Here is a 14,897-nt window from a genome sequence, read left to right as displayed (position 1 = left end):
CTAGTGCAAAAACATTACTACTTTTTAATGAGTAAACAAACTAAGTCTTTTTGTTGGAAACGTATATATAAAGAACCTCTGCATTCCTCGTGTAAAATGTTCTACTAGGAGAACTTTAAGTATAAACTCTCATGTTTGATACCGCATTGAAGAAATGCATGTATACATTTTAATGGCTGTTACTATTCACATCTTCAGAATAAAAGGCAAGGATATCTCTTTTAGATGTCCTGCATAACATTCCTCCACCCAGTGAGTTTTGCTCTGCTTAGACCTCAGAGGGTGTGTTTTATACCAGAACATCACAAATATAGACTTAACAATTGATGACAATCCAGCAAAACTGTATATTGCATTTATAACAGACAAACCTAATTTTTTTTGTTTTATTATGTTATGTTAGTCACCATACAGTACATCATTAGTTTTTGATGTAGTGTTCCATGATTCATTGTTTGTGTATAACACCCAGTGCTCCATGCAATACGTGCCCTCTTTAATACCCATCACCGGTCTCACCCAACCCTCCACCCCCCTTCCCTCTAAAACCCTTAGATTGTTCCCCGGAGTCCATAGTCTCTCATGCAGACAAACCTAATTTTCTTGGTAGAGACAACCATGCCTTTTAGAATATGGAATGTATTCATAGTTTTTTTTTTCTTTTAATCTTGAAAGGTATTTATAATCAGTGTAGTGTGCTTCTCAACCTTGGCTGCAGACTAGAATCTTCTATGGGGCTTTGAAAAACCCTGATGCTTGTGCCCCATTTCCAAATTAGGATTTGTTTGGTTAAGTGCAACCTGTGCACCAGGGATTTTTAAAGCTCTCTTCAGTTACTTCAGTTACTGCAATGTGCTGTTGAGGATGGGAACAGCTGGGACCCAATCCCCAGAATTATAAGTAAACCTAGTTAGCCTAAGGCCAAAGAAAGACTTAGACTAGACTTCCAGACCAGCCCCCTTCCCAGTTCTATAAGATGAACTAATTCACATATTAAAAAATTGTTTTCAATAGTTACCTAATTACCAAAATTCAAAAAGGCATGTTTCTCCAGTTATTACTTATAGCTCATCACCCTCTTTGTTAACACATTCAGTCATCACTCTTTAAATATTGTTACTATTCCTCTGGAAAAGTCATTGATAAAAATTCCATTACTAGCACTAGCTGTAATATTTGGCCCATGTTATAATTAGAACCACAATTAGTAATACACTAGTAAAAATGCCTGTGTTTTAATGCATCACAATCACGTATTTTTTCATATGAGGGGTTTGGGTTCTTAGTTATGTACCATATAAGAGTGACTTTGGTTTGGCGACTTTCATTACATGACACTTTTCATTGTTGTGCAGACCTCAGAAAACTCTAAATAATGCTTTATTTAGTGACATCCGTCTTGTATGGGGTATATGTAAAACCGTTTAAAGATTGTTTCTCTTAGCCAGACACAAATAGTGATTGGAGAGGGAGAAGAAAAAACAGTGAAGAACAATTTTAATTGTGCATTGTTGTGGCAATTTTATTCCGGCTTTTGTTGTATTTTAATAGGGACAGCTGCACCCAGAATTTCTTGTTTTCATAACTAGTGCAATTTCCTTTTCCTGAAAGCTCTGTGTAGTTGTAACCTAGTCTTTTGTTTGCCTGCTTTGACTAAGGAAATTAATTTTTTTTTTTGTTACTAGATGGATAAAAGACAAATGTTAAAAGGTGTCAGTTACATTCGTTTTTTAATATGGAGGCAGCGTCCAATCTTGTGGTCTGTCTTTAACTAATTTTAGATAGGATTTTATTTTTCTGGCCACCCGTGGCTTTGTCACAAATTAATTAAATGCTCCATTTCTTTTATCTAATTGAGGCCATTTCCACCTCTGAGGAATAATTTCATAAAGTTTGTTACAAAGGAAAATGCTTTGTGAGTGACTGTTTATGCAGAATAAACACACAGAACAGCTCTATTTCACCTTTTGCTTGTGAGAGAGGCCTTCTAGACCCTCCACTGGGAGGCATTCCCTTTTGATGAAGGTCAATCTCTTTGTTTTTTTACTTACAGTATGAAAATGTACTTGACCCCAAGCTTCAAAGCAGAGGAGCCAGCTTTACTTAGCAGGTACACTGTGTATTAAATCAATAAAATGGCAGAGTATGAAACCAGTGAAATTTCGAATTGGATTCTAATGAGGGTCAGTCAGCCCAAAGAGATCTGATATTTTCTGAATGAACTATTGGAAGCGCTGGCCTTCAAAGTCATCCTTGGTGTTTGATGATTCCCTCAGCCAGAGAAGTATCATACAGAACATGGGGTCACTAATCCAGATACCTACAGAGGTGAGGTAAGGAAATGAAGTGAAATTCCTCGGGTAGGTGATAATAGGTGGTCATAGAGGCTGTGGCCTGGACTTTGTCAAATGTGTGGCTCATGTAAGGCAGTAGGCATTTGCTGGTACCATCCAGTTTCTGCTTCAGAGACATGCTGGTAATGTGTTAGAAGAGGTTTCGATTTTTTCAGAGGAGCTGTAAGTCTGGATTTTTATTTTAAATGTTGGAAACTAACCTAAAAGGGATTAAAACACCATATCAGCAACATAATAGATATATTTGGCCCAGATTTAGCAAGGGACTATAGGCTTGATATATTCAAGATCCCTTAACTTTTCTATAAGAAGGAAGAAGGAGAAAGAAGATCTAGGGGGCACCTGGATAGCTCAGTCGGTTAAGTGGCTGACTCCTGATTTTGGCTCAGGGCATGATCTCAGGGTCCTGGGATTGAGCCCTGCATTAGACTCGTGCTCAGCTGGGAATCTGCTTGAGGAGTCTCTCTCTCTCCCTCTCCTTTTGCCCCTCCCCTCCTTTCTCAAATAAATAAATAAATTTTAAAAGGAAGGAAGAGAGAGAGAGAAAGAAAGAAAGAAAGAAAGAAAGAAAGAAAGAGAAAAAGAAAAAGAAAAAGAAAAAGAAAAAACAAACATCTAGAACTGGAGGAAGTTTAGGATGATGGCAAAGGCCCTGAAGTTATGGGAAGGGAGTTCCCATCAACACTACCCTCCAGATTAGAAATGCTAACCACCTTACTGAATTCCTGTATGAGTTTTAGCAGTTTTGGGGTGGAGTCTTTTGGGTTTTCCACAGGATATAAAATGAATGCACAGAAATCAATGGCATTCCTATACACCAACAACAAGACGAAAGAGAAAGAGAAGAAAGAGAAGAAAGAGAAATTAAGGAGTCGATCCCATTTACAATTGCACCCAAAACCATAAGATACCTAGGAATAAATCTAACCAAAGAGGCAAAGAATCTGTACTCAGAAAACTATAAAATACTCATGAAAGAAATTGAGGAAGACACAAAGAAATGGAAAAATGTTCCATGCTCATGGATTGGAAGAACAAATATTGTGAAGATGTCAATGCTATCTAGAGCAATCTACACATTCAATGTAATCCCTATAAAAATACCATCAACTTTTCTCAAAGAAATGGAACAAATCATCCTAAAATTTGTATGGAACCAGAAAAGACCCCGCATAGCCAGAGGAATGTTGAAAAAGAAAAGCAAAGCTGGCGGCATCACAATTCTGGACTAGAAGCTCTATTACAAAGCTGTCATCATCAAGACAGCATGGTACTGGCACAAAAACAGACACATAGATCAATGGAACAGAATAGAGAGCCCAGAAATGGACCCTCAACTCTATGGTCAACTAATCTTTGACGAAGCAGAAAAGAATGTCCAATGGAAAAAAGACAGTCTCTTCCACAAAGTGTTGGGAAAATTGGACAGCCACATGCTGAAGAATGAAACTGGACCATTTCCTTACACCACACACAAAAATAGACTCCAAATGGTTGAAAGACCTCAATGTGAGACAGGAGTCCATCCAAATCCTAAAGGAGAACACAGGCAGCAACCTCTTTGACCTCAGCCACGGCAACTTCTTTCTAGAAACATCGCCAAAGGCAAGGGAAGCAAGGGCAAAAATGAACTATTGGGACCTCATCAAGATAAAAAGCTTTTGCACAGCAAAAGAAACAGTCAACAAAACCAAAAGACAACCAACAGAATGGGAGAAAATATTTGCAAATGACAGATAAAGGGCTAGTATCCAAAATCTATAAAGAAATTCTTAAACTCAACACCCAAAGAACAAATGATCCAATCAAGAAATGGACAGAAGACAAGAACAGACATTTTTCCAAAGAAGATATCCAAACGGCCAACAGACACATGAAAAAGTGCTCAACATTGCTCGGCATCAGGGAAATCCAAATTAAAACCTCAATGAGATACCACCTCACACCAGTCAGAATGGCTAAAATTAACAAGTCAGGAAACGACAGATGTGGCTGGGATGCAGAGAAAGGGGAACCCTCCTACACTGTTGGTGGGAATGCAAGCTGGTGCAGCCACTCTGGAAAACAGTATGGAGGTTCTTCAAAAAGTTGAAAATAGAGCTACCCTATGATCCAGCAATTGCACTACTGGGTATTTACCCCAAAGATACAAATGTAGTGATCCGAAGGGGTACATGCACCCTGATGTTTATAGCAGCAATGTCCACAATAGCCAAACTGTGGAAAGAGCCAAGATGCCCATCAACAGATGAATGGATAAAGAAGAGGTGGTATATATATGCAATGGAATATTATGCAGCCATCAAAAAGAATGAAATCGTGCCATTTGCAACGACGTGGATGGAACTGGAGGGTATTATGCTGAGCGAAATAAGTCAAACAGAGAAAGACATGTATCATATGACCTCACTGATATGAGGAATTCTTAATCTCAGGAAACAAACTGAGGGTTGTTGGAGTGGTGGGGGATGGGAGGGATGGGGTGGCTGGGTGATAGACAATGGGGAGGGTATGTGCTGTGGTGAGCGCTGTGAAGTGTGCAAGACTGTTGAATCACAGATCTGTACCTCTGAAGCAAATAATACATTTTATGTTAAGAAGAAGGAGAAGGAGAAGGAGAAGGAGAAGGAGAAAGAAGGAGAAGGAGAGGAAGAAGAAGAAGATAGCAGGAGGGGAAGAATGAATGGGGTGGGAATCAGAGGGGGAGATGAACCATGAGAGACTATGGACTCTGAAAAACAAACTGAGGGTTCTAGAGGGGAGGGGTGTGAGAGGATGGGTTAACCTGGTTATGGGTATTGAAGAGGACACATCCTGCATGGAGCACTGGGTGTTATATGCAAACAATGAATCATGGAATACTACCTCAAAAACTAATGATGTAATGTATGGGGATTAACATAACATAATAAAAAAAAGAAAAAGAAAAAGAAATGCTAACCACCAAGAGGATTAAGGGAACTGCTCCAGTCACCCAACTTCTGAGTGTCAGAATTAATATTAGGCAATGATCACAAAAAAAATTATAAAACTGCTAGGAATCTTTAAGAGAATATAAATTCCAACTCATTCTATGATGAGGGTCCAAAGACTACCAAGGATAACAAAGAACTTGCCCAGATCCCATCACTAGTTAGTGACAGAGCCTATCTCCCAGTGGTATTTGGTACAAATGTTTTCAAGCATATGAGTGCTCAACCAGTTTTTTTTCACTCTCTTTCAATGTATTACAACTTTAAAAAATGTTATTCATGATATATTTAATTAGAAAGCTTCATGGTTGATCTGCTCTGTTAATGACAGATGAATCATGTAGCATTTACTGAATTATACAACCATTAAAAATATAGTTGGTGGAGGCTCTGTAGAAGTGTTGCAAGTCCTTATCATTAGTGCAAAAGCTTGATATAAAATTGTACATACATTTTGATTACTACTGTTATTATAGTTGAATTACAAAAAATGGGAAGGAAATATACCGAAAATAGCTGTTAAGGAGATGAAATTACATATCATTTAAAATTATTTTTTTCTGAATTGTTATCTCTATATATACTTTTAATAAAAAATAAATGTACAGACATCAGAATAAATTATTTTAATATCTACTGAAAATCCAGCAATGTGCTAGTTTGTTATAGGGAGATAAAATTTTATTAGTTAGCCTCATCTATAAACTAGGAATCCTGAGAAATAATGAGATAAATATTGAAAGAAATATGGCATAAATATAGAAAAAGTGTGTGTTGGATTTCACCAGACATGGATTTTACTCTCAGCTCTGTCATTTCATCATGTTGCCTTGGGAAAGGAACTTAACCTTTCTCAAAGTCTCAGGTTTATCATCTGTAAAATCCAAAGGATAATAATGCCTTTCTCATGGTTGGAATGAGATCGTGCATGTAAAGCACTTAGCAAGGAGCCTGTCAGGGAGACATGTTCTACAAATGTTAGCTATTATCACCATTCATATGGACCTTACCCTCATTATAGAACTAGTAATAATAATAGCACCAGGACTCTAATGATTCTAGTAGTGATCACTCATTACTCAAATGAGTGCCCACTAAATACCAGGTAGAGTGCTAGGACTTCTACTTGATGACTTCCTAAATTTCATACAGTCCATTAGAAAAAAAGTATTATGCTAATGGTATTATAAAGATATAGAATAGTAAAAAAAAATAATGTGGTATTATAATGTTGTTATATATTACATAATATAGTACTTTAATAATACTACCATAAAGAAAGTGAGACTTACAGAGTTTAAGTAACTGTTCCAACAACTTATAACTAAAAATCATGGAGTTAGGATTTAAACCCAGACATTTATGATTCTAAAACTGAGTTGTTCCCTCTGTTCTACAGGCAAATCTATGTGTAGCCTTAGAAAATGGCATGGCTCTACATAGTGAATGGCCAAGTGGGGAAGTATTGAGACTAGAGAGATCTTTTCACTAGTTGGACTACCAGGGAATTAGATGCTATGCCAAAAAGGAACGTGAGCGTTTATGAGAAAGATAACATCTTTTAAGCTGCAGCTCTGGAATAAGGCCAGGTTGCCAGAGCCACGAGACATGCAGTCCAAAGACAAAGTGAAGTTGAACAAGCATTCGCTCCTTAAGACAAAGATATTCTAGGAATCTATATGCAGTGACAGATCAGGCCAGGCTAATTACAGAGAGGAGCATGAAAGCATGCTTGGCCTTGTGCTCAGTTTCAATGTTAAGGTTGGGGATTGCGTAGAGAAGTTAAATAGTTCAAAGGCATGGAAAGAAAGGGAATAATAATCAGATTATTGGGGAAACTGTGGCCTTTTATAAAATATGCTCCTTAAACTAAAATATTAGAATATATTATCAAGTTTTAGGAGATTTTGACATGGAAATATCTAAATTCACAAATACCTTGTAGCATGACTTTATTGGGGGTGGCATTTTTTTTTTTTCCACAGAGAGGTGAAGTTTAATCTCAACACCATATTCATTCTGTCCATGATGAGGAATAGGTAGGAGCAAAGCTACATGGCGATGCTGAGTTGATGTTGGTACTACTTACTGACCTCTTTACCCCAGCCTCTCAGGTTTCAGTTTAAAATGGTGCCTCAGCAAAATCACAAGATATCAAGTGGAACTTTGGGATCATTCACAAAAATCAAAATCTCTAACATTCATCCTTCAACACAAAGATTCTGAGTCCTCATAAACTCTACAAAAAAATCTTCACAGATCTTCATAAAGGTTTCTGGTACATATAGACAAAGATAATGTATTCAAATCAACAACATTATCATAGGATATGAACTCACATCGAAATATTCACCTGAACTTCATCACGCTATACATACATTCTCTGGAGCTGTTCCTCTCCGGAGCTGTACCTCTTCCTTGTATCCACATCTCAGTGACAGAATCAGCTGCTTGTTTCTATGTAGAAGAAAGCAGAGATCTAATTGCAGAAATAACACTGTGAATTTACCTCATAATTTTCTTTTCTTTATCGATGGTAAATTGCTTAGTCAGGAAGAAAATTGCTAGCAATAGTTCTGCGGAGTTTTGATCTATTCAATTTGTGACTGGTCAATTAAATGAAATTAGTACCACACAATGAAATGATATAAACAAAATAATTATGAGGCCCCTTACAGAGGACATGTGGCTCTTAAATTGCACAGTTGTGACCTTAGAATAAAAGGATTGGTTACATTAAGAATCAAATTCAAGTAAACATTTCTTAGACCTCTTCCATGTATCAGATTTCATGGAGGTTTGGGTTGGAGACCCAATGGTTTTGCTTAGACAAAATTCAGCTTGAGAGAAATAGCATTTTAGACCCCAATTTGTTGCTAAATGTTGATATTAGTCTGCTCTGTATTCTGGATTTTATGGAGTACTTTATACATGTATATGTAAAACTTAAGCATTCCAAATACAATTTCAATTAATTTATTTTTAAACTAGTTCAAAAGTAAACTTGAAACTAATGAAACTGGATTACATATTTTTCTTATCTGCAAATTTTTTATTTACCTGGATTTTAGTAGATTGTCAAAAAGAGATTGGTGTGGGGAGGGACAGGGAAAGTGGGAGGAGATGGGCTGACACAGAGAGAGAGCTGTTTTTGTTGAATTATGGTATATATGTTTCTCAATATTTAGAAAAATAATCTGGAAACTTTTTTTCATTTTCTTAGCTTGAGAACTGTCAAATAGCATGGGATTCTTTAAATGTTTCTAGAATTTATGGATCCATCTGTGATCTGATTCTTTGGTAGTTCTTAGACAACTTTCTCTCTAGTCTGCTAACTGACCTAATTAGGTTTTCTATTTCCTCTGGGTTAGTTTAGGACATTAATATTTTACTAGTGATCATCCATTTGCATAGAATTGAGACAAATAATCTCTTTGGATTCTTTTAATTTCCTTAGTGTTTGTGGCTATTCATTTTTTATTTTGTATGTACGGCTTTTTATTCCTTTTTTTATGTAAGATTGCTGAACCCTTTAACATTTTTATTGTTTAAATTAGGTGTATTAAATCATAAGTCTGTTTACTAATTGGATTTTTTTCTTCTATGTTTATTTCCTTCCCTTCATTTTTGGTTGGTGTGCTTTTCTTTTGTTCTTTGCTTACATATTTATTTCATTATATTAAAGAATATGGATGTTCCTTGAAGCATTTTTTTTTTTTGGCTCATATAGGGTTTGTTTGTTTGTTTTAAGATTTTATTTATTTATTTGAGAGAGAGAATGAGAGAGAGCACATGAGAGGGAGGAGGGTCAGAGGGAGAAGCAGACTCCCTGCCGAGCAGGGAGCCCGATGTGGGACTCGATCCAGGGACTCCAGGATCATGACCTGAGCCAAAGGCAGTCGCTTAACCAACTGAGCCACCCAGGCGCCCGGCTCATAAAGGTTTTATGTGATGTTTTTACTGTGTCATTCTGAAAGTATTCTTTAGTTTTCATTTTTGTTTTCTTCTTGATCTTTAACTTGCTTTTAATTGCCAAGTGTTTTTTTTTTCATTCCTAGTTTGTAATTAGTTTATTCTTTTATTTGTAAATTTATTTTATGTGACTAATATGGTCAGTTGTGACTGTTACACAGGCATATGAAGAAAAGTTCATTTCTCTGTTGAGCGCAGTGTTACATATAGATATAAATCTATATTTGTAGATATCTATTTATATATATATATATCGAGTAGATATTGCTTAGAATTATGTTATTTAAGAATCTTATGCAATTATTTTTTCCCTGTTTGAACTGTCATCCGATAAAAGAGACAAATCAATGTTTTCTAATACCAATGTTTCCTAATATTTTTGGCATATGTCTTCTCATATCTCCTTTAGTATTTGCACTGTAAGTGTCACTGCTGTGTTGTTTTCACACTTATTAATAACATACCTTCTTTACGGGTTAGACCCCTTAACATTATAAAGATTTTTCCTTTCTTTCATTTGCTTTTCCCTTATCTAATACTAATATGGTGACTCCTGATTTCTTTATATTTGCTTTTATTGTGTATACATTTATCCATCCCTTTATTTTTAAAAAGTTGTGACTCTTATTTAGGAATTAATTAGGCTTTGTATTAAAACTGGGAGTATATTTCTTTTAATAGTTCTGTATTTCATTAACATAAAGTAATTGTTTTTATCATATTTGGATACAGTGTCCATTTTTATTGTTTTTAAAAATGTTTCCACATGTAGATTGGAGTTATTTTGTTGGTAGATGTAATTTTTTTTGATAATTTAGAAACTTCCACTTTTGGTTCTACTAATTATCTTTATGATGACAGTGCTATCTAATGTTATTAATCATTCATTTCTTAACATGGTGTTTTTTGACTCCTTACTTTGAACAATAGAAATTAATATATTTCTACCACTTGATTCCTTCTTACTGTCCCTTCCAATATCTCATTTTAATATGTTATATATTTTATATAGTGTTTTTCTTTATATATTTTTTCTTTTTTCTTTCATTATATATTTTAATGTTAACATCATATTAGCTTTGAATAATATCTTTTGAACATAAAATATGAAGAATTCCAGGGGTGCCTGGGTGGCTCAGTCTATTAAGTGTCCAACTGCTGATCTCAGCTCAGCTCTTGATCTCAGGGTTTTGAGTTCAAACCCCATGTTTGGCTCCATGCTGGACGTAGAGCCTACTTAAAAAAAATAAAGATGAAGAAATCTGTGCATATATACTACCTCCCAATTTTTTTTTTTCCCGGTGCCAAATTTGGTAGTTATAAAATTCACATTGTCAGGTTTGGGGCATTTTGTTCTGTTGTGTATAATTTCTCATTTATTTTGGTATCACCTCTAGTCCTTTTGTGATATTTTCTGTTTCTCTGTCATTTGGCCACTCTTATGGTTTCTTCAGGAATGGTTTATAAGAAATAGATTCCCTAAGTTATGCAAGTTTTAAAATGCCTCTGTGTTGTCTTTTTTAGAGGACAGTTTGAGTATAAAATTCTTTGTTCACACTTTTTTCTTTAAAGTGTTTATAAATTGCTCTAGTGTCTAGCATTAAATTTGGCTTTAGAGAAATCTGAGGCAGGTCTGTATTTTTTTCTTTCTAAATGATTTCTTTAAATGTTTAAAAGATCTTTGTTCTTTATGTAATCTTGTAACTAGGTTTTATCTCTGTTCACTCTTCTGGACCAGTTGTTTCTGAGATATGCAGTATTTTTTAAATTCTATCTTAAATTATAAATATAAATTATAAATATAAATATATCTTAAATCTTTGAATTGTTGGGTTTGTTTCATTGGTGTAATTCTCTTCAATAAGGATATCAACTGAACACATGTTGAGACTGCTGTACTTCAATAACTATAAATCCTGTCTTTTTCTTACTAGTCCTTTTCACTTTTTTGTGATAAATGTTTGTTTTGTTCTCTGTAGTTAAGAATCTATTTTATGGTTTACCTCTCTCTCTCTCTCTTTTTTTTCCTCCTTTATCTGTATGTTTTCTTTCTTAAATTCCACATATGAGTGAAATCATATGGTATTCGTCTTCTTTGACTGACTTATTTTGCTTAGCATAATATACTCTAGCTCCATCCACATCATTTCAAATGGTAAGATTTCGTTCTTTTCTGTTTTTAAATTTTTTTAATTTTAATTTTGTATTTATTTTTACTTATTTATTTTATTAACATATAATGTATCATTTGTTTCAGGGGTACAGGTCTGTGATTCATCAGTCTTACACAATTCACAGCACTCACCATAGTACATACCCTCCCCAATGTTCATCACCCATTTTCTATGGCTGAGTAATATTCCATTGTATGTGTGTATGTGGTATATCTATCTATCTATCTATCTATCTATCTATCTATCTATCTATCTATCTCCCACATCTTTATCCATTCATCAGTTGGTGAATATTTCTTGTCCTTATCAATTCTTAATCATTTATTTCATTTCCTAATTTTTTTAACTGTTTTTATCTATTACTGTATTCTTACCAATATATTTTCTCTTTTATAGAGTTTCTAATTCTTGTGTATGTCCATGATTACTTTAATTATTTCTATTACTTTGTTCTTTCCCAGCTTATATTCTTCTTCAGATATCACAACATATTTTCCTGAGCTTTTGTATCTCTGCTTTCAGCTTATAATGTATAGGTTTATTTCTTTATTAAAATATTTATTATGTGTTAATATATTTGATCACATTTCATCTGTTCTCTGGGAACATATTTTTGGTGCATGTTCTTTTTTCTGCCATTCACTTTTGTTCTTCCACATATCATTTTTTGCTTTAATATATTCAAAATATTCTGTATTTATGATTATGATTTTTATTACACATCTCTGAATCAGGTGAGTTCTTTCTGGACCACTCAGTACTATAAAAAGCCAATACTGTATCCCAAACTATCAAGGGTTCTCCTTTTGACTTGAGGTTTTATAAATCATGTTATTTAGGCTTTACTTATCTCCAGCCAACAGAGATCCATAATTATAGTGATGCTCACAATATGACAACATTCTTGATGCTAAAACATAACTTTTGCCATATATACATCTTCTGTATGATTCCGTGTTCATTCTTACTTACATTTCCTGTTTCTCGAGATTTTCTATAAAACCAATTTCATAGTGTCCTTAGTTTCAGTTCATAAAAACCATTCTTTTTATTTCAAACGGGATATTATTGGTTGGACAACTTGCTTTGGAAAGCTATCCTCTATAGCTTTGTCTAAAATCATCCAGGTTTTTTTCCGGATCTTTATGAACTCCTGTTTGACTTTGACAGCCTTTAGCAGCTTTCTTCATATATTGTGTTTCAGAGATTTCCATATATATCTCCTGTTTTTGTCTATGATATACCTTGAACTTCCTTTTCACATTATTGCTTTGTGGTGATTTCCAACAAGAAAAGAAGGAAGCGCTGCTTTTATGTATCAACTTAAAACTGGGTGTTTCTGAAGACCTTCTAAAGGAAACAATTATTGAGAAGCAACATAATAAAGAAAAGGAATTGTGAAAATAAATGCACAAAGGGGCAATATATGTATACAAAAGAAATTTCTGAAGCAAGCCTATTTTGTATTATATAGTTTTATAATTTGGAAATTTCATCACAGTATCATCGCTTAAGGCAGTATAGAATGTGGTTGAACTTGGATTTTTAATATCAGACAACCTTAGTTTAAATCCTATTTTGTATCTTAGTAAGTTAATTTTCTTAAGGCTTTATGTAAAAAGGAAACATCAATAGAATATATCTCACAAGATTATTTTAAGGATTAAATGAGATACTTTATGTAAAGCATATTGCACACTCCCTGTCTTAGCTAGGACTGTTTAACAAAATGCCATAAAGTGAGTGGTTTAAATAACACAAATTTATGTCCTCTCAATTCTGGGTGCTGAGAATTCCAAAATCAAGGTGCTGGCTGATTGATTTTCTGGTAAGGGCTGTCTTTTCTGGCTTGCAGATAGCGTGCTCTGTCCTCACATGGAAGAGAGAGAGCATGAGCTTTCTGGTGTCACCTCTTAGAAGGACACTGATACTATCAGATCAGGGCTCCATCCTTATGACCTCATTTAATCTTCATTTACTTTTTTACTCCAAATACATCCACACTGGGAATAAGGGCTACAATGTAGGAGTTGCAGGGGTTTACAATTCAGTCCATAGCAGTGCCCGTAACATTTTTAAATATACCATTAAATTTAATATACCAAATATATACGTGTTTAAATTTAACTCAAAGATATATCTTCTGTTAACATCCCCAAAGATGTTTTTTAATTGAGATCATATTCACCATTTTAATGATTTTGAAGTATACACTTCACTGGTTTTTAGTGTATTCACAAGGTTGTGCAGCTGTCACCACCATTCTCTTGGGTATTGTTCAGAAAATAGGTAATTTAACTGGCTGCTGTATTTGAAAAGACTACTTGAAAGGTTGGCTGTTGTCTAGCATCTGGAAACTTAGATTTCTGTGTGTTTCCCATTACTCTAACTAAGAAGAATAGCTCACTGTTCCTAAACTGCTTATGTAAACAATATGGTTTAGAATACCTGCTTTCCTTCTGGGAATCTGGAAATTTGGTGTGTGCCAAGCAGAGGCTGCCTGAGTGACCAGTGCCCAGTAAAAACCCTGGGTGCTGAATCTATAGTGAATTTTCCTGGTAGACAGCATTTCACAGGTGCTTTTAAAATATCATGCTTTTGTGTGAGTCCACTGGGAAAGAATTTGGAAACTTGTCCCTGGCTTCCTCAGGTCTTTACTCCACGTGCACCTTTTCCATTTGCTGATTTTGCTCTGTATCCTTGTACATTGTGATGCAATGAATCATATCTGTGAGTACTACTGTATGCTGAGTCCTGTGAGTCCTCCTAGCAAATTATTGAAACTGGGGCGGTTTTGGAGACTCCTGACATGTATATATAAGCCTAGGAGTGGAACTTGTGGATCACTTAACATTTTGTGCATCTGCAAACTGTTTCCCACAGCAGCTGTACCATTTTACATAACCACCAGCAGTATTTTAGGGTTCCACTTTCTCCACATTCTTGTCAACACTGGCTATTTTCTGGTTTTGTTTGTTTATATGTAGTCTGTCTGGTGGCTATGAAATGGTATCTTATTTGATTTGTATTTCCCTAGTGTCTAATGATGTGGAACATATTTTAGTGTGCTTATCTGCATTTATATATGGTTTTTTTGAGAAGTGCCTATTCAAATCCTTTGCCAAATTTTTAAAATTGTGTCGTCTTATCATTGTTGAGTTGTAAGAATTCTTTACATATTCTGGATACTTGACCCTTACTAGATATATGATTTACAAATGTTTTCTCCATTCTGTGGCCCATGATATTTTAAGTTCTTTGTAAAGATTGCCTATAATTATTATGTTTGAATCATCATATTTTCAAATCATCCACTAGCCTTTTCTCAGTTGACAAAAATGGCCTCATTTATATTATTTCCATATGCATATATTTTCATGGTTATTTTTTCTAACTCTGACTTTTTTTTTCTAACTCTGACTTTT

The sequence above is a fragment of the Mirounga leonina genome, unplaced genomic scaffold (genome assembly GCF_011800145.1).
Source record: "Mirounga leonina isolate KUSES-001 unplaced genomic scaffold, KU_Mleo_1.0 Mir_94, whole genome shotgun sequence".
Lineage (NCBI taxonomy): Eukaryota > Metazoa > Chordata > Mammalia > Carnivora > Phocidae > Mirounga > Mirounga leonina.
The sequence above is the reverse complement of the archived record's forward strand: the minus strand, read 5'-3'. Positions refer to the sequence as shown.